This window comes from Lithobates pipiens, unplaced genomic scaffold (assembly GCF_037356315.1).
Source record: "Lithobates pipiens isolate NorthernLeopardFrog02 unplaced genomic scaffold, aLitPip1_a1.2 Scaffold_10, whole genome shotgun sequence".
Classification (NCBI taxonomy): Eukaryota; Metazoa; Chordata; class Amphibia; order Anura; family Ranidae; genus Lithobates; species Lithobates pipiens.
Window position 1 is genome coordinate 201118499 of NW_027507686.1, and position 27776 is coordinate 201146274.

At 45.9% G+C, this 27776-nt stretch overlaps 1 long non-coding RNA gene across 1 annotated transcript; it reads left to right on the forward strand.

Moving 5' to 3' along the window:
* Positions 1 to 27466, forward strand: LOC143942333 (uncharacterized). The gene is made up of 4 exons (XR_013264758.1): positions 1 to 69; positions 286 to 468; positions 25199 to 25280; positions 27296 to 27466. It is a non-coding gene; the product is annotated as an uncharacterized LOC143942333 (long non-coding RNA).
* Positions 27467 to 27776: the final 310 nt, after the last annotated feature.

Genomic DNA, 27776 nt, shown 5'->3' on the forward strand with positions numbered 1-27776 from the left:
GCTCACATCATTCAACACCATGGAACTACATGCTCCCTGGCTTTTTTGCCTCTACTCACCCTGAGTTAGGTAATTATTTTCTTCACCATTCTCAAATCAACTTCCCCTTCATTATCCTTTGCCTCCTCCTTTATCTTGCCTCTCTTTTCCCTTGTCTTTGTTTCTCAGTTTTTTTTCACTTTTCCCCTTTTTTCCTTGTACTTCACCTTTCCACTCTGTTAAACACTCTCCACATACACATTTTTTGGTTCTCTTACACGATTGTTTTTCTCACATTTTTTACAGAGGTCCCCCTACTAGAGCTATCCTTTTTAGCCCACACTTGTGTCACTTCATGTATTTTGACCCACTCGAAGTGTTGTCTGTGTTGCGTGTGTTTGCCTCGGTGCGCCCCCTCAGCTCCGGGATGTGGCATTTTTAGCTGGTCTGTGACTCTCATGGCTGCACCACCATTGCACTGATGTACACGTAAGTTTGTGGGCCAAATGTGTATATGTGTGGGTCTTTCATATTGCACATTTACCCACTTGTCCCTTTAGACTATTTAAAATATGGTTGTTTTCCCTATTCATAGGTAATCACTATGGTTTTGCTCCTGATGAGTGGCTATAAGGTCCCAAAACGAGTAGAGCTTACAACTACCGATGTGTATATACAATCATCAACGGTGTATGGACGTTCCATCTAGACCTATTTTCTTTCTTTTTTTCTTACTTGTTTATCCCCATCAAGTGACACTTTAATGGGCCACTAACACTGTATAGGCACTAAGTACTATATGTGTATCATATGTATCAAATGTTTCATGTATTTGTAGATATTTCCTTGTTAGAATGTATACTATTGCGCAATATTAGGTTCTAGTGAAATATAAAATAATATATATTGCAATATGCATTATCATTATATATGTAAATATATGACTATTTGAATCTATTAAAAAGGAAGTAAACCCTGATGGGGCTTACTTCCTCTTTGTTTCCCTGCAAAGGTAAAGCATAATGGGCTACTATGCATCGTCAAGTAGCCCATTATGTGTCACTTACCTGACACAGGAGACAGCGATGTCACCGCTGTCCCCTCTTCACACAAAGCATCCATCTTCCTTCTGGGTATCGCTGCTCCGGCGCTGTGAGTGGCCAGAGCAGCGATGACATCACTCCGGCACATGCGCGTGGGAGCCGTCAGTGACGGCATGTTAGCCTTCACTAACGGCATGCTCAGTGCGCTTGCGCTGTAGACATCAGTGCCCGGTTTTTGTAAAATATCTCCTCAACCGTGTAGGTTGAGGAGGTATTTCTTGCACCTACAGGTAAGTCTTAATCTAGGCTTACCTGTAGGTTAAAGTGGTCCCAGAGGGTTTACAACCACTTTAAAGCCCTTTTTTCCAATTTACTCATTTGCTTCCGTGTGCCTCATGCAAAGTCCCGCCTCTTGCTCTTTTTTTTTTTTTTAATTCCAAAAACTGATGTTTAAAAAGGGTATTTGGACAGTCTGGTCCCCAATCAGACCTACCAAAAAAAAAGGGAGAGCTATAGAACTATTACGGTGTGCGTGAAGAGTAAAAAATCAATTAACAAAGAAAATGTAAAAATCCTTATGACAATTTATTTAATCATAAAAACAATTCACAATACAGACAATCAAGGGCTAATGTGGGATGTGAAGTATTTAGACTAGTTTCGCTTTTCAGCTTCTTCAGGAAATACATCTAGAAAATATATATCACAATTAAATACATACAAAAACAATAATTCTGATGAAGAAAGAAAAAAAAGGGAAAAGGGGAAAAAAAGGGGACAAAAACAAAATTACAATGCCATTTACTACACTCAGAACCTTACCCCAACCCCTAAGCCACAGGGTGCCCTAACCAATGGGGAGAAGCCTCCCCCGGCGACTGGGGGGGGGGGGTTATTACCCCCAAACAAAAATACTAATGTTTGTTCTAATCCATCTACACTCTGTCCAAAACTGAAAAAATTGATTTGACGTTAGCTATACTTTAACTTTAAAAAAGAATGCAAATCCTTTTGCAGTTAAAACAACTCCATCATGTAGTTCCTCTGCACCGTTAGCTGTTTGCCTTGAGTTTATCTTGAAATACTGCAAAAATCTATAAAACATGATGCATCTGGCTTTTTGGCCTCTTCATGTGAAAAGCTCTGTATGTTGTACATGAGAAAATAAGATCTCTATTAGCTGTTATCTCTATCGGGAAAAGTAAACTTGGAGCAGACTATAAAACTTCATCATCTGATGTGCTGAGACGCAATCGTGAGTTAACCAGGGGGCATAGCGTCTTAATGGTTTTCTTTTAGCTGGTGTTTATCCTCCTGGATTAGGTGAGCAGGCAGTGATGTATAGTGCCCCTTGTTTGAGACCGCTAAGAGATTTGGCCTGGCGTTTATCCAAATCAGCAATCCCCCCCCCCCCCCACTGGAGCCAGCATGAGGCTATGGGCCATGTTTCTCTATTCCGCCACAGCAGGTATCCCGTCAGCTGTAGAAACACTAAATGTGCCAGAAAGGAATCATTTCCACCAACATATCATTTCTCAGTGCAAATAATAGAAAAAAATCTGTTAAACAGAAGCTCAGTATGTGATTTAAAGGGGACCTGTCACCAGGCGTGTCCAGGGAAAAGAATGACACCGTTACAAGCCTAATCATAGGAAGGAAACGCCTAATGTGGGACTTTAGGGGCCTGAATTGAGTAATCATCAATGACAATCGAAATTTAAAATATGCAAATCTTATTTAAACAATCGCTAAAAGAGCAAATTATGGCTGATATGATATTGAATCAAGTAATGCAGTATTTGTATACATGAACAATGATCCAGTGATCGCTAGGCACAGCAGAATCGCCAAACGCTTTTTGGAAAGTATATTCTTTCTTCAGGGGTGTAAACTGGACAGAGCACAAAACACTTAAAATACTCAGTATACTTCCATAATATACAGTGCCTTGCAAAAATATACATACCCCTTGAAATTTTCGACATTTTCTCTTGTTACAACCAAAAACATAAATGTATTTTATTGGGATTTTATGTAATAGACCAACACAAAGTGGCACATATACGGAGCAAAATTATAAACGCAACACTTTTGTGCTTGCCTCTATTTATCATGAGCTGAACTTAAAGTGGAGGGCCACCCTGAAAAAAAAAAACATTAAAAATTAGAAAAAAATCATAAAAAAAACGATTTTTTTTTTTTTTTTAACTTACCAGAAATACCTGTTGCTAGGCACATCATCCTAATCTGCCTCTTCCTCCTCTGCGGAGATCTTCTTTCTTCTCTCCTCGACGCGTTGTCTTCTGGGTAATGGGTCGCGCTGTGTTCTGGGAACTGTGTGTCCCAGAACACAGCGTGTCCCATTCACAAAGCACTGCGCGACTCACGCATGTGCAGTAGGAAACGGGCAGTGAAGCCGCCTGTTTCCCTTAGCGAAAATGGCGGCCCCGAGACCGAGGGACGGGTCAGCCTCGAGCGGCCGACATCGCGGGCGCCCTGGACAGGTAAGTGCTTATTAAAAGTCAGCAGCTACAATGTTTGCAGCTGCTGACTTTTAATTTTTTTTTTTTTTTAAACCGGCCCTCCTCTTTAAAGACCTACAACTTTTTCTATGTACACAAAAGGCGTATTTCTCTCAAATATTGTTCACAAATCTGTTTAGCGAGTACAAAGAAGGGTAACAAAACTAATAAAGGGTCTGGAGGATATTACTGATGAGGAAAGGTTGCGAACTTATTCTCTCTGGAGAAGAGACACTTGAGAGGGGATGTGATTTTTCAATATACAAATACCATACTGGTGACCCCACAGTAAGGATAAAACAAAAAAAAAGAGAATTTCGCCCTGGGACTTTAGATGAGGTGAGCCCCACTAAGCCAATAAAAGTAACAAGAGTAAGTACAGTATGTTTTTATTCAGTAAAAGTTAGGGCTGAAACAACTAATCGATTAATCGACAACTAATCGATTATTAAATTAATCGATTACTATTTTCGTAATCAATTAATTGGCCAGTAACAAAATAGGGTTAAAGTTAACGAGTCTGATGATATTTACCAGATCGACCATTTAATAGTTTATCTCTCCTCTAATAGTATATACAGTATATCTCTCCTATAATAGTGTATACAGTATTTCTCTCCTCTAATAGCATATGCAGTATATATCCCCTCTAATAGTATATACAGTATATATCCCCTCTATAAGTATATATAGTATATCTCTCCTCTAATAGTGTATATAGCCTCTAATAGTATATACAGTATATCTCTTCTAATAGTATATACAGTATATATCCCCTCTAATATATACAGTATAACTCTTCTGTCTGTTATTCTCAGAGTGGATTAGATATTTTGCTCCTTAACCATATAGTTGGTTATTTATATTTACCATTGCATATAGAGATATTTAACAATAAATTGCCTTTTTTTTAAAACTTGACATATTAACTAAATTATACACCACACCTTTTTTTACGGTTATTAACCGGTTAATCGATTAATCTAAACAATAATCGGCCAACTAATTTATGAAATTAATCGTTAGTTGCAGCCCTAGTAAAAGTATTACAAGCATATTGTCATCCAAGAAAGCCACTTAGTACAAGGTACATAAAACTGGATTGAATAAAATTGGTAGTAGTAATAGTACAAGTGTGTATGAACAATCACATAACATAACATACAAACATCATGTGTACCCGACATGTTTCGCGAGTCCCAGCTCGCTCTTCAGGGGTAGATGTGTATGAATTGTACCTAAGGTGAAAGGATACAGTTTAGTATATGGCAAATACTTGGTATTTTAGGGCAGAGGGTAAGAAGGGCCTAATAAGTAGAGGCCCCATACTTACCACTACACATAGCCGAGCCAACAAATGTGAAGCCTTTAGACAGAGGCAGCAAATGTATCGCCAGGGAGCTCAGGAGGCAGAGCCAGAAGAAACCCCACACAGGGCAGATTGGAGGGAAAGCGTTGCATGGATGGGAAATGTGTATCCCTATCAATCCAGTTTTATGTACCTTGTAATAAGTGGCTTTCTTTGATGACAATATGCTTGTAATACTTTTACGGAATAAAAACATATACTGTACTTACTGTTGTTACTTTTATTAGCTTAGTGGTGCTCACCTCATCTAAAGTCCCAGGGCAAAATTCTCTTTTTTTGTTGCATACAGGGATGGAGGTGTGTTACCGGTGACACCAGACCTTATCTTGTTTTCCACAGTAAGGATAAAACTTTTTCACAGAAGGGAGTTTAACAAGACTCGTGGCCACTGATTAAAATGAGAAGAAAAGGTTTAACCTTAAACTGCGTAGAGGGTTCTCAAGAAACTATTAGAGATAAGCACCTGAATGACCGCAACATACAGGGATATACAATGTAATACTGACATATAATCACACACACACATGTTGGACTTGATGGACTTGTGTCTTTTTTCAACCTCACCTACTATGTAACTATGTCTAAATCTGTGTTAGTGAGCACTTCTCCTTTGCCGAGAAAATCCATCCCTCCATCACAGGTGTGGCATATCAAGATGCTGATTAGACAGCATGATTATTGTACAGGTGTGCCTTAGGCTGGCCACAATAAAAGGTCACTCTAAAATGTGCAGTTTTACTGTATTGGTGTCGGGGGGGGGGGAGGGGGGGTCAGAAAACCAGTCAGTATCTGACGTGACCACCATTTGCCTCACGCAGTGCAGCACATCTCATTCGCATAGAGTTGATCAGGTTGTTGATTGTGGCCTGTGGAATGTTGGTCCATTCCTCTTCAATGGCCATGTGAAGTTGCTGAATATTGGCAGGAACTGGAACACAATGTCATATACACCGATCCAGAGTATCCCAAACATGCTCAATGGGTGACATGTCCGGTGAGTATGCTGGCCATGCAAGAACTGGGATGTTTTCAGCTTCCAGGAATTGTGTGCAGATCCTTGCAACATGGGGCCGTGCATTATAATGCTGCAACATGATGTGATGGTCGTGGATGAATGGCACAACAAGGGGTATCTCTGTGCATTCAAAATGCCATTGATAAAATGCAATTGTGTTTGTTCTCCACATCTGTCCCACTACTGTACCCTCTTGCTCTTCTTTCCCACTACTGTAACCCTGCTGCTCACATCAATGTACCCCTTTTCTCCTCTGCCCCACCACTGTACCTCCCTGCACATTTGCTCCACCGATGTATCCTCATGCTCTTCTGTCTCACTACTGAATCACCTTCTCATCTGTCCTAACACTGAACCCATCTGCCCCACCACTGTAACCTGCTTTCTCATCTCCCCTACCAATGTACCTCTTGCACATCTGTCTCACCTCTGTACCCCCTGCTCATCTGTCCCACCAATATACCTTCTTTCACATCTGCTCCACTGTCCTACCCCCCCTGCTCATCTGTCCCACCACTGTAACCACTTCTCATTTGGCCCAAAACTGAATCTCCCCGCTCATCTGCCCCATCACTGTACCCCCTTGCGCTACTGTCCCACTGCTTAACCCCCTTCTCATCTGCCCCAACACTGAACCTTCCCCGCTCATCTGTCCCACCACTGTAACCCCCTGCTCATCTGCCCCATGACTGTACCCCCTGCTTTTCTGTCCCGCTGCTGAACCCCCTTCTGATAGCTCCCACTACTGTACCTCCTGCACATCTGTCCCACCACTATACCCCCTTGCTCTTCTCTCCCACTACTGTTAAGCTCCATACACACTATCAGTTTTTCTGCTGAGTTTTTCCTTCAGATTTACCAAAACCACATAATATGAGGTCAAACCTGAGGAGTTTCCAATTGTATGCAATCAGGCAGGCCCTTGTACTACATGGTTTTGGTAAACCTGATGGAAAAACTCAGCAGAAAAACTGATAGTGTGTATGGGGCATAACCCTGCTGCTCATCTGCCCCATCAATGTACCCCTTTTCTCATCTGCCCCAACACTGTACCTCCCTACACATCTGCTCCACCGACGTATCCCCATGCTCTTCTATCTCACTGCTGAATCACCTTCTCATCTGTCCTAACACCGAACCTATATGCTCATCTGCCACTGTAACCTGCTTTATCATCTGCCCCAACAATGTACCTCCTGCTCATCTGTCTCACCTCTGTACCCCCTGATCTTCTGCCCCACCTCTGTTCCGCCTGCTCAGCTGCTCCACCAATGTGCCCTCTTCTCATCTATGATATGCATGATATTCAGAGTGGTGAAAGGAAGCAGATATGAGACACCTCTACCTGCCCCGGCACACTCATCCTGCTTATCTACCTCTCGCACCCAGCCCATGTCCTTGTATGTGATGTATGTAATGTCACATACAAGCATCTGGCATGGATGGGCAATGATGAGCTCAGATCAGGGGTATTTTCTGAAAGCAGTGGGCCTGTGTGCAGGATCATAAGTTGGGCCCCCGCAGCTGAGAAAAAGTGCAGTGCTCTGCGCCACAGCGAAGGTTGGGTGTGATTTTCATTGTGCTGGCTGTGTCTTAAAGCGACACCAAGTTCAGGGGTTCAGTACTAATGACACAAAGGTTCAGGAATAATTTCAACAAAGTTCCCAGAAGCTCAACAGTAATTTCCACAAACTGTCACTTGATTGTGGTTTTCTCAATCACAGTAAAATCCCTACTTTCTGAGATTGGTAGAGGCAACCAATCGAGTAATTTTGCTCCCAGATGGTGGGTGGGGCTAGCAGAGCTGTGATTGGCTTTAGCAGTGGCCAATGATCCTCCTCGAAACAGGGATCCCCCCCCCCCAGCAGAACTACACCCAATCTCTTCCCAATCACAAAAGCTGACGATCGCAGCTACAGCAAAGTTAGAGAAGCAAACAATGTTTCACATCTTTTACAATGTGGGGGGCACAATGCCTCCCCCTCAGTGCAGACATGGCGTGGGGAACTCTGAGATTGGAATATATTAGTGTCTCACTGATACTTCCCTGCACTGCTCTGCTGATGGGGAGGGAGTTGAGTGCCGGCAAAAGAGGCTTTGCATGCCGGGGGTTGCCTACCCCTGATGTAGATGGAATAAGCATTACATTGTGTATACAAGAAAACAGTGGCGGAATTATCAGGGTCGCAACAGTCGCAAGTGCGACTGGGCCCTGTAATTCTCGGCCACTTCAGGGGGCCCACCGGCAGCCCGCCCGCCGCCCGAGGGGCCCACCTGACTGTCCGGCCGGGGGTGTGCGTGTGCGGTGTTATTAATGTCAGGTTCATGCCGTCCTTCACCAGCGTGAGAGAAGTGCTCGGTTGGCTCCGCCCCCGCCTCCCTTACAGTCGCTCTGGATAGGCGGGGGCGGAGCCAACCGAGCACTTCTCTCACGCTGGTGAAGGACGGCATGAACCTGACATAAATAACACCGCACACGCACACCCCCGGCCGGACAGTCAGGTGGGCCCCCTCGGGCGGCGGGCGGGCTGCCGGTGGGCCCCCTGAAGTGGCCGAAAATTACAGGGCACTTGCGACTCTGCGACACAAAAAAACCTTCAGCCAATGCAGTGAAGGCACTCTCTGAAGCAAGGAGCAGCGGAGGCACGCTTCGTGGAGGAACTTTACGTCACTCTGCAGGATTCACTCTGCAGGATTCTGAGGAGGGGGAATCGAGGGGGAATCGATCATCATCATCGACTGATTGGCGGTAAGTCACCACCCCCCCTCCAGATTGTGCCAGCCCGCCACCCCCCTCCAGTGCCACCACCTGCCCTCCATTGCCACCAGCCCACCATCGCCCCTCCAGTACCACCCCTCCAGACTGTGCCACCCCCTGCCCTCCAGTGCCACCAGCCCACTACCCCCCCCTCCAGTGTCACCAGCCCCCCCCCTCCAGACTGTTCTACCACACCCCCCAGACTGTTCCACCCCACCCCCCCCCAGACTGTTCCACCCCATCCCCCCCCCAGACTGTTCCACCCCATCCCCCCCTCCAGACTGTTCCACCCCATCCCATCCTCCAGACTGTTCCACCCCCCCCCCCCGACTGTCCCACCCCATCCCCCCCTCCAGACTGTTCCACCCCATCCCCTCCTCCAGACTGTTCCACCCCATCCCCCTCCAGACTGTTCGCCACCACCGCCCCTCCAGACTGTGCCACCCCCTCCCTCCAGTGCCACCACCCCCCCTCCAGTGCCACCAGCCCACCACCCCCTCTCCAGTGCCACCACCCCCTCCAGTGCCACCAGCCCACAACCCCCTCCAGTGCCACCACCACCCCTCCAGACTGTGCCCCCCGCCCTCCAGTGCCATCACCACCCCTCCAGACTGTTTCACCACCCCCCTCCAGACTGCCACCACCGCCCCTCCAGACTGTGCCACCCCTCCCTCCAATGCCACCACCACCCCTCCAGTGCTACCATAGTGCCACCAGCCCACCACCCCCCCCCTCCTGTGCCACCACCACCCCTCCAGACTGTGCCACCCCCCTCCAGTGCCACCACCACCCCCTCCAGTGCCGCTACCCCCACCTCCCTCCAGTGCCACCACCCCCCCTCCAGACTGTGCCACCACCACCCCTCGAGTGCCACTAGCCCACCACCCCCTTCCAGTGCCACCACCCCTCCAGACTGTGCCACCACCCCTCCAGTGCCACCACCCGCCCTCCAGTGCCACCAGCCCTCCACCTCCCCTCCAGACTGTGCCACCACCACCCCCCCTCCAGACTGTGACACCACCACCCCCCCTCCAGACTGTGACACCACCACCACCCCTCCAGACTGTTCCACCACCCCCCCTCCAGACTGCCACCACCGCCCTCCAGTGCCACCCCTCCCTCCAATGCCACCATCCCCCCTCCAGTGCCACCACCCCCCCTCCAGTACCACCAGCCCACCACCCCCCCTCCAGACTGCCAACACCACCCCTCCAGACTGTGCCACCACCACCCCCCCTCTAGTGCCTCCACCACCCCTCCAGACTGCCACTAGCCCCCTCTAGTGCCACCACCACCCCTCTAGTGCCACCACCACCCCTCCAGACCCCTCCAGACTGTGCCACCACCCTTCCAGACTGTGCCACCACCACCACCCTTCCAGACTGTGCCACCACCACCATCCCTCCAGACTGTGCCACCACCACCACCCCTCCAGACTGCCGCCACCCCTCCCTCCAATGCCACCATCCCCCCCTCCAGACTGTGCCACCACCACCACTCCTCCAGACTGTGCCACCACCACCACTCCTCCAGACTGTGCCACCACCACCACTCCTCCAGACTGTGCCACCACCACCACCCCCCTCCAGACTGTTCCACCACCGCCCTCCAGTGCCACCCCTCCCTCCAATGCCACCATCCCCTCTCCAGTGCCACCACCCCCCCTCCAGTACCACCAGCCCACCACCCTCCCTCCAGACTGCCACCACCCCTCCAGACTGTGCCACCACCACCCACTCCAGTACCACCGCCACCCCCTCTCCAGTACCACCACCATGCCACCCACCTCCAGTACCACCGCCACCCACCTCCAGGACAACCATGCCTCTCCAGTACCATCGCCACCCTCCTCCAGTACCACCACCCACCCTCCGGTACCACCGCCACCCCTCTCCAGGACCGCCACCCCCCTTCAGTACCACCACCGCCACCCACCTCCAGTACCACCGCCACCCCCTCTCCAGTACCACCACCATGCCACCCACCTCCAGTACCACCGCCACCCCTCTCCAGGACCATCATGCCTCTCCAGTACCATCACCACCCTCCTCCAGTACCGCCACCCAGCCTCCAGTACCACCGCCACCCACCTCCGGTACCACCGCCACCCCTCTCCAGGACCGCTACCACCTTCAGTACCACCACCGCCACCCACCTCCAGTACCACCATCAGCCCCCCTCCAGTACCACCACCACCACCCACCTCCAGTACCACTGCCACCCCTCTCCAGTACCACTGCCACCCCTCTCCAGGACCACCACCGCCACCCACCTCCAGGACCGCCACCCACCTCCAGGACCACCATCCCCCTCCAGTACCACTGCCACCCCCCTCTAGTACCACCACTGCACTGGTGACACAGGTTTCACTCGGGACACAGGCTGCACAGAAATGTTTTACTTTGTTCTACAGTGGAAAAAAATATAGTATCAAAATCATGCTTTTCGGGGGGGGGGGGGCCCTTCCTGATTTCTTGCATCGGGGCCCTGAGGTTTCTAGTTACGCCTCTGCAAGAAAAGCAAATACAACACACACCTCTCTTAGATACAGTGCATATTTTCAGATTACTCACTTTTCTGTTCCAATTTAAAGACAGGTCAAGTAGATAAATATCCAACCCCAAAATATGTCCTAACAGTTCATCTTAACCACTTCAGCCCCGGAAGGATTTACCTTTTTCCTGAGCGAGCCATTTAATGTGATACGGTACTGCGTCGCTCTGTTAATTGTGCGGTCGTGCGATGTTGTATGTCCTGTATTTTTCCCACAAATACAGCTTCATTTGGGGGTATTTGATCACCTCTGTGTTTTTAGAGCTATAAATAAAAAAAGACTGACAATTTAGAAATCAAGCACAATATTTTTTACTTTTTGCTATAATATCTATCCCCAAATTAAAGAAAAAAACAAAACAAATGTCCTCCTCTGTGTAGGGCGATATATATTCTTATACAATGTTTGGCAAAAAAAAATTGCAATAAGAATATATTGATTGGTTTCCGCAAAAGTTATAGCGTCTACAAAATAGGGGATAGATTTATGGAATTTTTATTATTTATTTATTTATGACTAGTAATGGCAGAGATCTGCGATTTTTATTGGGCTTGCTGCAGACAGATCTGATACTTTTGACACTTTTTTGGGACCATTGGCATTTATACAGCGATCAGAGCTAAAAATAGCCACTGATTACTGTATAAATGACACTGGCATGGAAGGGATTAAATGTGTTCCCTCAGCGTGTTCTAACTGTAGGGGGGTGGGACTGCCTGGGGGAGGAGACCAATTGTTCCTATATACTAGGAACACATGATCTGTCTCCTCTCCCCTGCAAGAATAGGGATGTGTGTGTGCCCCCCATTCTGGCTCTGTCAGGAGCGATTGCGGGTGCCCGGCGGACATTGCAGCCGCCGGGGACACGCATTGGCTGCTCAGTGACGCAGTGGACGTGACTTAAAGCGGCCACTGTACAGATACAGTGAATTGTGCACAGGAGCCATTCTGCCGCTATCAAAAGACGGCATGCGGTCAGCAAGTGGTTAAAGGATAATGCTCATATTTAAAGCGGAACATCACTCTCGCAATCAACATTGATTATTTTTAATCCTCATGCTGCTAGCATTAGTAAATACATAGGAAAGTATATTTTGTTTTACTTGTTTTTTTTACAATTTTTCAGTTACTTTGCTTCTTGCTTAGACAAATGAAGTCATACATCCCAGGCATCTTCAGGAAGGGAGGAGAGGAGGAGGGTTTTTCTCCACTAATATCTCCACTCATAAGCATTTAAGATCTGCTTTAATAATTTATATATTTTGGATATCAAAAGAAAATAGAAACGCAATTTAATATTGAAATAAGCATTACAATATTAAAGTGGTTGTAAAGGCAGAAGGTTTTTTTTTTTATTTATCTTAATGCATTCTATGCTTTGATAAAAAGCATTCTGTGTGCAGCAGCCCCCTTAATACTTACCTGAGCTCCCCCTTTGTCCAGCAATGTCCACGATTGTCTCAGCTGTTCGAGATTCTCCCTTCTGATTGGCTGAGACATGTCAAACAAAGTCAGTCAGCCAGTCAGGAGAGAGAGAGGGCGGGTCTGGGCTTTGTGTCTGTATGGACACAGGGAGCTGTGACTTGGCTTGGGTGTATAACATGTTTGTTGTTTTTAATTTAAAAAAAATGGGACTTTATGATCACTTTAAAAGGAAACAACAGTAGTTTGTGTTTTTCAAATAAGTCAATGTTTTGTGTGGCCTGTCTTTTAATACACTGCTGTGTCATTTTTTTCACAATGTGGTAAATCCTCCATTCTTGCTGGACTTGACATAAATTTGTTTTTTTCTTTAGTTGCTTTTTGTTCTTCTCCCCGTACAAGTGGTCCCATGCTGCTTGTTATGCTGAGGTCAGGTTTTTGAGGTGGCCAGCAGGGACCGTCACTTTAGGAAAAATGCTGATCCATCACTTTTTGTTTCTCCAGAGTATTTGCATGTAGATTTTCCTGATCTGCAGAGAAACTTCACATTCAGGAAAGCAGGCAATCTTGTATTTGTGAATTGTTTGATTATTTGTATAGCACTCTCATGGTTAGGTTGTTAGGGTGTTGGGCAAATTGAGTTCTTTTTGGCTCCTCTTTACTGAGTGGAATTGTTGTTGATTGCTTTTGGTTGTTGTTGATCTCATATCCTGCAGGTTTTATTGCTCTCAACTGTCTTCCAGGCAAAAGGGCAGCCTGAATATTTATTGTGCTCCAGACAATGTTTGGAGAGGTGTACCCAGAAAGTGACTGGAGAGGCATATAAATAGTCTGAGATTTAGAGAAGCAGGGCTCTTTTTCCGTTTGGGTGGAGTTGGCTACCCCCTGAAGAAGCTTTCCTGATCCCAGCTGTTTATTCATTGAGATCCCACCTGTGGCATAGCTGGGAGGCCTATTTCCAGTGATCCATTTTTGAAGCTAATCAAGGAAACCCTCACCCTAGGACTTTGATCTGACTTCACCGAAGAGTGCCTGATGGAAGTTGGAAAGGATCTAGCTGTCCTGTGGCATTGAGGATTCACCTCTCACTCACTGAAGAGTTTCTGGTGGATACTGAAAGGAGGCACCCAGTGATCCTGTGACATTGTGAGTACTGACCTGAGCTCAGGTTTCTAGTGAGTATGTGCTGTATCCTTTGGGTGGAGAAGCTAGTAGTATTCCAGACTAGGTTAGCTTCTAAAAAGAAGATTAGTTCTGCCATCTGTACGTGTGTCCTGCATAGAGGTTGCTCAGAGACTTATGCCGCGTACACACGAGCGGACTTTTCGACAGACTAGGTCCGCCGGTCTTTCCGACGGACTTTCCGAATGAACGGACTTGGCCACACACAATCACACCAAAATCCAACAGATTAGAAAGTGATGACGTACGACCGGACTAGAATAAGGAAGTTCATAGCCAGTAGCCAATAGCTGCCCTAGCATCGGTTTTCATCCATTGGACTAGCATACACACGAGTGGATTTCTCGATAGGAACTGGGTCCGGCGGAGTTCCGGCAAAAAAATTTGAAACATGTTCTATTTCTAAAGTCCACCAGATTTTTGGACAGCAAAAGTCTGATGGAGCCCACACACGATCGTATTGTCTGACGGATTCGCTCTGTCGGACCTTTGCTGTCAAAGTCCTGTCGTGTGTATGTGGCATAAGGGCTCTTTCACACGGACTGTCCGTTCAGGTCTGCCTGTCAGTTTTTTAGGCGGACCTGAATGGACACTCCATAGACCTCTATGGAACGTCGATGTCAGCGGTGAAATGTCCACTGACATCGGACCCGCTGCGATCCGAAAAAGTGTGACGGAGGGAAAACCTACTTTTCCATCCGTCCTCATCCGATCCCCCATAGGGGAGAGCGGCGCTCTGACACGTCCGTCCCTGCACAGTGTGTAGAGACGGACCTGTCATCTTCCTGCTCAGTGAGGATCGACGGAGCGATCCCCCACTGAGCAGAGAGGGCTTCGTACACGGACACGTTCATCTGAAGGAGCCCTTAGAAAGGTGAAGTGTCTCCCTGTGTACAGGGAATTTGGAGTATCCCATATCAACCTATACAGCATTTAAGTTCATCAGGAATAAAAATCCTAAAAAGACATCCCATAGATCGGTGTTTCTCAACTCCAGTCCTCAAGGCGCACCAACAGGTCATGTTTTCAGGCCTTCTGTTATTTTTCACTGGCGATTTGATCAGTTTCACTGCCTTATGCCGCGTACACACGATCAAACAAGCGGGTGGAAAAGTCCGGCACACCCAAATCCGCCAAACAATCCCCCCGTGTGTAGCCTCCGGCATACTTTTTTGCCCTCAACATGTGGGGTGCCTTGGGGAAGGGGGGGCGCGCGGCCCCCCTACCCCAAAGCACCTTGTCCCCATGTTGATGAGGACAAGGGCCTCTTCCCGACAACCCTGGCCATTGGTTGTCAGGTTAATAAGGGGGCCCCGGATACCAGCCCCCCACCGTATGTGAATGAGTATGGGGTACAATGTACATTGCACAGCTCCGGGGGTCCTCTGTCTTCTGGGGTCTTCTCGCCGGACTCCTCCGCTATCTTCTTGTAGCTCTTTTGCTAGCGGAGGAGCCCGGCTTTCTTCCTCGCCGCCAGCCTCTTCTTCCGACTTCGGGGGTCTTGTCCCCCTCTTCGGTTCTTCTGCCGGGCCACCGCGCCTTCTTCTAGCTCTTTTACAGGCGGTGGCCCGGTCTTCTGTCGCCGCCGCCTTCCGTTCCGTTCTGTTCTTCTCTTCTTCTTCTTCTTCAGATGTTGCCTCGCCGAGTCCTCCGCTCACAATGACGGGGACCGGGCACGCGGTGGCTTATATAGGGACAAGGGGCGGGGTCTTCGGTGGATGTCACATGGGTTGATGTCACATGGGTTGATGTCACATGGTGACAGTCCCAGCATCCTCCGGGACTGTGACATTGTAAGGGGACGGGGTCACCATGTGACAACAACCCATGTGACATCCACCGAAGACCCCGCCCCTTGTCCCTATATAAGTCGCCGCGTGCCCGGTCCCCGTCATTGTGAGCGGAGGACTCGGCGAGGCAACATCTGAAGAAGAAGAGAAGAGAAGAACAGAAGAACGGAAGGCGGCGGCGACAGAAGACCGGGCCACCGCCTGTAAAAGAGCTAGAAGAAGGAGCGGTGGCCCGGCAGAAGAACCGAAGAGGGGGACAAAACCCCTGAAGTCGGAAGAAGAGGCTGGCAGCGAGGAAGAAAGCCGGGCTCCTCCGCTAGCAAAAGAGCTACAAGAAGATAGCGGAGGAGTCCGGCGAGAAGACCCCCGAAGACGGAAGACCCCCGGAGCTGTGCAATAAACTATTTTATCTTGTGTGTTGTGTTTTTTTTGTACTTTTATTTTACAGGTGAATGGGTAGGGGTAATGGCCGGTATCCGGGGCCCCCTTATTAAAGGGGCTCCCGGATTCCGATAAGCCCCCCGCCCGCAGACCCCGACAACCAGTGGCCAGGGTTGTCGGGAAGAGGCCCTTGTCCTCACCAACATGGGGACAAGGTGCTTTGGGGTGGGGGGGCCGCGCGCCCCCCCAAGGCACCCCCCATGTTGAGGGCATGCGGCCTGGTACGGCTCAGGAGGGGGGAGCTCGCTCGTCCCCCCCTTTCCTGGCCGGCCGGGTAGCGTGCTCGGACAAGGGTCTGATGTGGACCTTGGGGGGACCCCCACGCCGATTTTTTTCGGCGTTGGGGTTCCCGTTTAAGTCCATACCAGGTAGCGGGGCCAGCGGCGTCTCCCTCGCGGGCCCCGCCTACCTGGAGACACGCTCGAAATGAGCGGACTTTCCTCCGCGTGTGTGGGCGAGTCCGTTCATTTCAAAAGTAGGGCAGACGGACAGTCTGGCGGGAAGTCCGCCAGACTAAGTTCGTCGGACAGACGGCTATGTGTGTACACGGCTTTAGTAATTATCACAGCTGTTCCATATGAGTGAAATCCTGAAAACATGACCTGTTGGGGCGCCTTGAGGACTGGAGTTGAGAAACACTGCCCTAGACTGATTACTGAGCCAAGTTGATTGAACTTTTACTATGTGCCTGGTTGCCTCTGCACTAACCTTTGGGGGAAAAAAACTGTTAATTGCAGAGGTTCCTATGTGGGTAGCTCAACAATTTGCAGACTTGAAATTTCTCCATGCCTATATTCAGGGGAATAAAATAAAAACTAGAAACTTCCTGATGGTTGGGTTTTATGCCAGTTTACCTATAGTCAGTCTTATACTGTTAGACCAATGGCCACTGACCATCTTGATGCTGGAATGGACTCTCCAGCAATGTGATTGCTAAACAGTGAAGAGAAAATTCTTGTTTCCATGCATTACTCCATTGCTGGCCAAGTGAACATTTCACAGCTGACAAACACTGCAGAATGTCATCAGTGATGGAGCAACTCATGGAAACGGTATGCATTTATCTTCCCAATATGGTGATCATTAATGTGTCATGACCCTAACTCTTCTAGCTCATTCCACCAGCGAGGGAGCGGCACATTAAAACGGTAGAGTATTTCTCTTCCCCATATAATATTGATGCCAGGATTACTAGTGGGCCATTATCATAACTGTTCTGGGCGCAAAAGTCTGCTAAATGCAGGTCTTCAAGTAGATCTCAACCCTAACTGGATTTAGATATATTTTCCAGGGAAACTATATAATACTTTGTATTCAACTTAAATTTATTTAGGTTTTATATGTTTTTATCTGACGTAAAAAAAAAACAACAACTTTGTGCTATTATTTATATCAAATATTTAACAGGTAAACATTTAATACAGGGATCTACTATGACACATGGGAGATTTACTAAAGCTGGAGAACTCAGAATCTGGTGTAGCTGTGCATAGTACCCAATCCGCTTCTAACTTCAGCTTGCTCTATGAATCTTTGGCAATAAAACCTGGAAGCTAATTGTTTATTGCACCATGTACTGCACGCTCCAGTTTTAGTAAATAACGCAAACATTTCCAAAAGCAATATGGGTTTCCAAAGAGAGAACACAGCTAAGGTTGTATTTAGTCTTTCATTGTTCTATCAGTCGTGACCAGATCATGATCATAAGCCGCCACCATGCTTCACAGAAGACATATGTGTACTTCTTTCCAATGTGTCTTCTGACACGTAGGTGTATTTTAACCATTTTTTTTAGATTTGGTGTCAGCTGTGAGTAAATATGCCTGGGTTCAGTTCAGAAACAGGTTTGAAAATCTTGCTTGAAGTTACGTTTGCATACTTGGGCAAACTACATTGGAATCTATGGGGGGGAAATTTTGGTTTTCAATCCTGTCCATTTGTAGGAGTAATAGGTAAGCTATTGTCAAACAATTGGTATGGGAAGCCAGGCACTGCCATACAGAACATGTACCAATGTCAAATAACAATATCAACAAAAAGTACAGAGAATGGGCAAGAGCGGCCGAAAGCTGCAGAGAATGGGCGAGAGCGTCCGAAAGATGCCGAGAATGGCCGAGAGCTGCCGAGAATGGCCGAGAGCGGCCGAAAGCTGCCGAGAATGGCCAAGAGCGGCGAAAACTGCCGAGAATGGCCGAAAGCTGCCGAGAGCGGCCGAAAGCTGCCGAGAATGGGCGAGAGTGGCCAAAAGCTGCCGAGAATGGGCAAGAGCGGCCGAAAGCTGCCAAGAATGGCCGAGAGCGGCTGAGGGCCGAAAGCTGCAGAGGACGGCTGAAGGTGGCCGAGAGCGGCCGAGGGCCGAAAGCTGCCGAGGACGGCTGAAGGTGGCCGAGAACGGCCGAGAGCCGACAGCTGCCGAGGATGGCTGAAGGTGGCCGAGAGCGGCCGAGGGGCGACAGCTGGCGAGGACGGCTGAAGGTGGCCAAGAGCGGCCGAGAGCCGACAGCTGGTGAGGACGGCTGAAGGTGGCCGAGAGCGGCCGAGGGCCGACAGCTGCCGAGGACGGCTGAAGGTGGCCGAGAGCAGCCGAGGGCCGACAACTGCCGAGGGCGGCTGAAGGTGGCCGAGGGCGGCTGAAGGTGGCCGAGAGCGGCGAGGGCTGAAAGCTGCCGAGAACGGCTGAAGGCAGCCAAAAGCTACCGAGAGCGGCCAAAAGCTGCTGAGGACGGCCAAAAGCTGCTGAGAGCGGCCAAAGGTGGCCTAGAACTCACAATCGGCTCACAATCGGCGGGGGAGGGGTCGGCATATAACACACACCCGCGATTTTCCCTTGATTGCATGTTATACGCCGATAAATATGGTAGTTCTCCATACACAGAATTGTAAGATCCTCCTAACAGCTTCAACACACATTGAATATATGGCTGCTGTGAGCTCATTCTGTTTTTTTTTTTTTATAGGAATGGTGCTAGGTTATCTAGTAGTTCGCATTATTGCCTCTTGTGACCAGGGAGCAAAGGTTGTGCACTGTATTATAGGTTGTTGCCTGTATATGGCAGTGAACATAGACATTTTTGGCCAAAAATTGTGAACCTTGGGTGTGACAATTATGCTGTCAGTCTCACCAGAGATTTCTTAGCTTGCAGGACAACAATCTAAGTGCAAACTGACTATGAGTGATCATCAGTGGGGCAGGTTAACTGAGAAGTTAGCCCTTTACACACACATACACAAGTAGCCTACAACAAAAAACGCACTGTTCACAGCATCTGCTGCAATTTTGACCTATCGGTCTGTATCACTCACTTTCAGGCCCAGAAAGGAAAATAAAAGTTTACATGCTAGTAGCTATTCAAAAAGATGAAGCTCTTTAATCTGTAGTTAAAAAAAGCGACAGTAAAATAGGAGGACCTGGTCTTTGGTTCGGTGCAGAGTTCGTATTGCTTGTAGAGTATGTCCATTCTGATGCAGTAGAGTCACTGGCCTTCAGAAATATGACTTTCAGTGTTCTTGGTAGTTTCAATGGTAAATGAGAGCTTCAGCTGAAAATACAACAGCTTTTACTGAACCCTGTAGAGGGCAATACAAAACGAATTCCCCCCAGTCGTGGTCTGTGGGGTATGTTAAGAGGGCTGGAGTGTTTTGATACAGTGAAACCTAGCAGACACACCATTAATGCCAACTATCCTGGGCAAATCTGATTTCCACATGGCAAGGTTTTCTATCCTGCAAACTATCATTGTATTTACAGTGCCTTGGAAAAGTATTCATACCCCTTGAAATTTTCCACATTTTTTCATGTTACAACCACAACCATAAATTTATTTTATTGGGATTTTATGTGATAGACCAACACAAAGTGGCACATAAATGTGAAGTGGAAGGAAAATGATAAATGTTTTTCATTTTTTTTTTCAAATATCTGAAAAGTATGGCTTGCATTTGCATTCAGCCCCTGTTACTCTGATACCTCGAACTAAAGTCTAGTGGAACCAATTGCCTTCAGAAGTCACTTAATTAGTAAATAGACTCCACCTGTGTGTAATTTAATCTCAGTATAAATATAGCTGTTCTGTGAAGCCCCCAGAGGTTTGTTAGAGAACCTTCATGAACACACAGCATCACGAAGGCTAAGGAACACACTGGACAGGTCAGGGATAAAGTTGTGGAGAATTAAAGCAGGATTAGGTCATAAAAAATAACCCAAGCTTTTAACATCTCACAGAGCACTGTTCAACCCATCATCCAAGAACATAAATTATGGCATAGCTGCAAAACTACAAAGACATGGGCTTCCACCTAAATGGACAGGCCGAGCAAGGAAAGCATTAATCTGAGGAGCAGTCAAGAGGCCCATGGTAACTCTGGAGGAGCTGCAAAGATACACAGCTCAGGTGGGAGAATCTGTTCACAGGACAACTATTAGTTGTGCACTCCACAAATCTGGCCTTTATGGAAGCGTAGCAAGAAGAAAGCCATGGTTGAAAGAAAGCCATAAGAAGCCCCATTTGTATTTTGCGAGAAGCCATGTGGGGGACACAGCAAACATGTGGAAGAAGGTGCTGTGGTCAAATAAGACCAAAATTGAACTTTTTGGCCTAAAAGCTATGTGTGGCAGAAAACTAACACTGCATATCACCTTGAACATGCCATCCCCACTGTGAAGTATGGTGGTGGCAGCATTATGTTGTGGGGATGCTTTTCTTCAGCAGAGGCAGGAAGCTGATCAAGAGTACATGGGAAGATGGATGGAGCCAAATACGGGACAATATTAGAAGTCTCAAGAGTCTACAAAAGGCTTGAGACTGGGGCAGAGGTTCACTTTCCTTCAGGACAACAACCCTAAACATACAGCCAGAGCTACAATGGAATGGTTTAGATCTAAGCATATTCATGTGTTAGAATGGCCCAGTCAAAGTGCAGACCTAAATCCAATTTGGAATTTGTGGCAAGACGTGAAAATTGCTGTTCAGATGTTCTCCATCCAATCTGACAGAGCTTGAGCTGTTTTACAAAGAAGAATGTGCAAAGATGTAACTCTCTAGATGTGCAAAGTTGGTAGAGACATACCCAAAAAGACTTGCAGCTGTAATTGCAGCGACAGGTGGATCTACAAAGTATTGATTTATGGGAATACAAATGCACACTTTTCAGATTTTTATTTGAAATAATTTTGAAAAACATCTATTATATTCCTTACACTTCACAAATATGTGCCATTTTGTGTTGGTCTATCACATAAAATCACAATAAAATACATTTACGTTTTTGGCTGTAACATGACAAAATGTGGAAAATTTCAAGGGATGTGGATATTTTTCAAGGCACTGTAGTACAATGAAACTACTGTCTGTTCAATACCAAATATGATACAGATCTAATGTATATTTATCTTAGATAGTAAAGTGTTTCTTCTGGACCTTGTAAATTAATGTAGTGTTTAATAGATTGTATCTTCTTTTACAATAGCTTTTTGGGAGGATAACTCCATTGCTTTAGGAGTTGTGGAATGTGAATGCAAGTTAAGAGTTTGAGATGTATGAAAGTTTCACCTCTAGGTCAATATAGTCCATTACTTCCAGTCTGAGCCCTTGTACACACGGTCGACGGAATGTGTCCTATCGGACCGTTTTGTCGGATATTCCGACTGTGCGTGGTTTCGATCGGACTGTTTCCGTTGGAATATCCGACGGACCAACTTATCCAATTTGCCGGTAAAATTTTCCGACAAAATGCTCCGATCGGACATACTCCGATCATGTGTAGCCTACTCCAACGGACAAAGTGCCACGCATGCTCAGATCAAATTCCTAGACCAAAGCTATTGGCTACTAGCCTGAACGTAGTCCCGTCGTAATGAAATAACGTCATCACGTTATGTACAATCGGATTTTCCGACAACTTTGTCCGACCATGTGTATGCAACATCACTTCCGGATCTCTTCCACAATGAATCCGTCGGATTTGGTTGCCGGAATCTGCAACCGTGTGTACGGGGGTTACAGATCTGTATTCCTCAAAGTGTAGACTGTTTAGGCCCTAAAAATGTATGGCAGGGCCTCAGTAAGAGTCTTTTGAAGACCCCGGGCTGGTGAAAATGTATGACGTCCTCTATGCCTTCCAACTTGTCTGCTTTCGGTTAAAGGCGCATTAGGTTGGACTGTGGTTTATCAAATGTGTCCCCTTCCATTAAAAGGCCAAGAACAGACACATCCTTTCCTGTTACCAACATGAGGATTTTGAAGCAAATGAGGGTGGCATTGTGTAGTACCCCCCCCCCCCCCCCCCGCCTTCTCTCCACATAGTTTAGGGTTTATCAGACCTCACTATTATCACATCAGGGATTTGCGGCAAACTCATGATAGCAGTAATTCCCTAGAGATCGCAGTCCAGAAGACCTTCTGCCTCAAGTTGTTGCTCATGCTTTATAGTCCCTTGGAAATTGGTGTCCTTTGTACTTGTTACTTTTTTGCACTCTATAGGATAATTTCTTAGAAGACTTCTTCATTGCTGAAAAATGTGTCAAATTAGTCTGCCAGATATTTGCTGCATAAAAATGTCGTTGGATTCCCTCCTGTTCCTTAAAAAGTGACCTTTAAATGCCGCTTGTCAGCTAAAGACTTTAGGTTACTCATTGCATTTTCTGCCTTCAGCTTTTTCAGTTTATTTAAATATCTCTATTAAAGTTGAGTAGGACATCTTGAAAATCCAGTTTGGTAGGCTACTACTAACTTTTGCTTTGTTGATGTAAAACTATGATTTTTTTAAAGCTGTGTTCTTCTAGCCATCTAGTGAGAACCTGTAACATTATGGAGAACAGAAGACATTTAGATTACTGCTCCTTTAAGTTGTGGCCACATGTCAGAGGTTTCCATGCAATAATAAAGGATTTAATGTTTACTGTTTAAATAGTGCAGATGGTCCAGGTTTAAGTTGCAAATTAAGTCTGAAAACAATTATCATGTTCCCTGCCCGCTAGGGACAATTCTGTAGAACTGTAATTTATATTATCTACTCATACCATTACCTTCAATACTAATCATACCATGCAATGTGCATTAAAATATTAAAATTATTGTATGCCTGTTTTTACCCATAAAAAGTCCCCTTGTGTAAACTTCCAAAAGTCCTGAGACTGCTGCTCAGCACCACCATCTTGGATGTGATGTCAGCAGCCTCAGAAGACTCAGAACTATTGTATTCCCCTTACCTCCACCCCTGGAAGCTACATAAAATCTTATGTAGGAGAAGGGAGGGTAGAGATCAAATAGTAATTAGACACTCCCAGAAGAGGAGGGGGCTATGATGTGCAAGAAGGGAGGGTGCTGTGCTAGTGAATTGACTTGAAGATGTCAAATTTTCCAGCAATTATAGGCTCTTGGTGCTGACAGTTCACATATATGTGGCCTCTCGGGTGGGTCTTTTAATGATGCGTGGCTGCATATATGTGGTCCTGTATAAACAACTTACTGTGGGGAGAGAACGCTTCCTGCATGCTCCCAGCATGGCAGCTGGCTGGGATCGGTAAGCTCCTGATGCATACTTGTGATCGGGAGCTTTCTGATCATGTGACCACTGTGAAAGCCAATCATAGTGGTCACATGACCCAAATGCCCGCCTCCGCCTCAGAGCTTTTAGTACTCTTAAAGGAGTCAGGAGGCGGTCAGCACCAAGGGTTAAAGGCACATTGCAAGTAAATATATAGATGGGAAGGGAAAACACTGCAAGTAAGCATATTGTCAATTTTTATGTGCTTTTACATGTAGTTTTTTAGGTTGGTGAAAGGGTCTCTTTAAAGGATAACCTTTAGTCAGTTGCAAGATCTGCCAATTCCATCTCCTGCCACCTCTTCACCTTGTTCACAAGAAGTGGAATGTTAAGTCAAGCCAAACACTTCTATCTATGATAGAACTAAGCTATGATAATGTTGGGAAATATCCAGCCTAACATTGGTCTTCTCTTAGATCTAAAGGCGAACATGCATAGGCAAAGCACATGTTCACCTTGAATAAGACTTTCCAATTTGAACAGAAATGCCACTTGTAACCTGTCACAGTTTTGAGGTTTCACTTAGCCCTTGTACACACGGTCGGAGATTCCGACAACGAAATCCGTCAGAGTAATTCCAACGGATTAATTCCGGAAGAGGTCCGATAGGACACATTCCGTCAGAATCTCCGACCGTGTGTACAAGGGCTTACTCTACTTAATGGTGTCATGGTTCAACCATCCATCGGTATGGCTTTATGTGACTGCCATCATTCCGAATCCTGGTCACACAGGCATAGCTGGTTGAGCCATATAGGTAACCATAAGTGTCCTGCATAAAAGCGGTATGTGTATTTCCAACACAACTCTGACTGTCTTTTACTAACGCACATATATTTAGCTAGCTCTCTACTCAGTCACACAGCATCTATTTTATTATAACGGACAAAGAGAGAACTATCTGTAAACTGATGTATATAGGAAGTCTTTCTGTTTCCATGCTGTGCAATTACTGCACATAGCCACAGAGCCACTCCTTGCGAAAAAATTAGGGATGTATATCGTCTCGCATGCTTTCTTTCAAGGTTTTGACTCCTGAATATTTGACACTGTATTCTTTTGCCCGCAGATGTATAAGTACATCTTTGTTAAGCATTCTAGTGCTTCAGTAAATAAATATTATTTGCTCTGTAACAAATTGCACAGGATATTCCTTGCCATCTGTTGGAGTATTCATGACTGTCAGTACTATGTGTAGGACACAGTTCTGGTTATAATGACTAGTCTGTAAATGGAGTCCTGCAATTCTCAGAATTTTCATGGCTGCCCCGAAGCCAACCTGCTCCTTTCATAGCTCTGCACAAAAATTGGATTGTGATGGCATCCAAGCTATGGATCAGCGGAACTGATGAATTACATTCATAGATGGGTGTTTATAGCCGTGTGCTGTGTAAACAGTTTTGCCCCGTTTTGGAATTTGGAAGTAGTTGGCATCTGTGCATAATGTTTTAGGAGCTAAGTATGAAATATTATGATCTTAATAACTGTTGTTTTTTTATCTTGAGGATGTAATAGCTTATTAAAAATTTTTAGTTTTTTTTCAGTTCAAGTAAAACGCATAACAGCATTCTTTTATAGGTGCCATAAATACAAGAAACCCCATGTATAAAGGTGATCACTGTGGACCTCTCGCAAGGACTGACCCTGTGTGATCTTCATGGTAATGACTATATAACTGTATTAACTTTTTGTTCACATGCAAAAATGTTTATACTATTGTCATTCGTTATATAGCTATTTCCCATGAAGACACAGGGTCAGTCCTTGCGAGATCCGTGCCACCAGTGCATCTCCTATATACATGGTGCTTTCTTGCTATTTACCCCTAACCAAATAATGGCAATCCTATCTAGTTGCCAATCCTACAGATGGCAAGGCCATTAGTCCTATGTACATCCAAGACTCGTACATTCAAGCCAGCACTGTGATCTTTAAGTGACAGGATACCTGGTTCAGTTCTCACTAGGGGTATTAGTTGCATGGAGTGTGCTGGCATCCAATCCCCTGCACTAAAAAATACAAACAAAGGTGGATCAATTGGCTTTCAACCGGAATGGCTCTAAATATGATACCTATATGATAACTGATGATAATATGATAACTGTAGGAATGTTAAAATTTACATTTTTTCAGAGGCAAATTGATGTGAAGGTTTTAATGAATGCTACACTCGGGAAAATGCGCCCCTGGAAATCCTAGTTGCCTGGGTGAAAAGGGATAAGCTCAGCCATGTTTGGATCTTAGCCTGAACCCACCTGAGTAAGTTGGCCAGGAAGCTGTCACCGTAATGGGCCAATGGGCTGAGGCATTCCCATCCCACAGCCACAAGTCTACACGCCCCCACACTAAGAAATACATACAAAGGTGGGCTCATTGGCTTTCAACCAGATTAGCTCTAAATATGGTAAGACTGTAGGAATGTTAAAATTTACGTTTCTTCATAGGCAGATTGATATACACGATTCAGTCTGCTACACTGGGGAAAATGTCCATGAACGTCAGATTTGCTTGGATGTGTAATACTTTCTGAATTAAATCACCATAAATAGATAAGGAGTAGGGATAAACTCAGGCGTGTTTGGATCCTAGCCTGAACTCATCTTAAAATTTACATTTCTTCAGAGGCAAATTGATGTGAAGGTTTTAATGAATGCTACACTCGGGAAAATGACATTTTGCGCCCCTGGAAATCCTAGTTTCCTTGGTGAAAAGGGATAAGCTCAGCCATGTATGGATCCTAGCCTGAACCCACCTGAGCAAGCTGGCCAGGAAGCTGTCACTGTAATGGGCCAATTGGCTGGGGCATTCCCATTCCACAGCAGCATGTCTACATGCCCACGGTCCACACATGCGACTGTGGGAAAGGGAATGGCTCGGCTGCATATGATTGGCCCAGTATGGGCAACAGCTTCCTGGAAGACTCACTTTGGTGGGTACAGACTAGGATCCAAACATATCTGAGCTAATCTCTCTAGTGAGGAGACGCACCACTTGTTTCATTTTTGTATTGAGCACAAGTGTACTCCACCCTCAATCCCTTTAGAGATTGAAATTTAGAAACTAACGCTGGTGCAGGGGAAAAATTCTATACATTTAATATGGGTACAGTGCTGAATAGCAAAAAAATGGCCTGGTCATGAATGGGGGAAAGTCTTTCGGAGCTGACGTGGTTAAGCAGTTGGTCACCTACCAGTCCTCTGGCCATGATTGGTCAGTTGTAGAAAAGGAACATCTAAGAACAGCTTGTTTAGTTAGTAAGCTGTTAACTGGTTAAGTCCTGCACTGGCTAGGTGGTAACCCGATGAACCGGCCCTTGGCAAGCACAGTACAATGAACATTGATGGAGGGAGAGCCTAAACTAATACTTTGTACAAGGACCCTTTATAGTCCATTACTGTACAAGTTAGCCTGGAATTGGGATAACATTTAAGATAATTTATACATAGCAATATTTAGTTAGTTTCAACATAGAGTAAAAACAGGACATCCAGGACGTTTATTTTTATTCCTGCTTAGGACATTTACATTTAGGAGACTGATTTTGTGGTTTACGTGTCCTGAAGGCGCTCCTTTTTTTTTTCTTCTACAGCATGTGTATGTTTTTGTTACATATTAAAGGATGTGTTTGCTAGAAACTCTTTTCCATATGTCATTTTGTTTTTTTGTGTGGATTAGATCCATATTCAACTTCATTAAAGGTTTAAAGCCTATAATTTTGGATGGAGTACCACAGCCGAAGTCTGTCCTGTGATTTAGGACCTGTTTTCAGAGATTGGGTTCTGAGCGCAACGTCTGTCTTTTTTCCCATCGGTAAGCTTTGCATTATAAATTGAATTTGTTAATGGAATGAAGACTAAAATATTGTTATTGAATAAATTATGATTTTGTTTATTATCTTTAGTCCTCCACTTTTTTTTTTGCTTGGCTAAGCTACTGTACAAAACAGTTAATCTGTACTTTTCAAGGAGACTCCACAAAATGAGGAGCAGATGAGCTCAGTAGCTTAGCAGTTGGCAGGCATGTCCGGGATAGAGTCCAAAACACATTTTTCCATATTTGTTTTTGCAGAACTGTGAATATCCCCTTTTAAAAAGAGCTAATGTATTGATTGTATGAGTTATCTTAACATGAATTACAAATACCAGGCACCCTGATA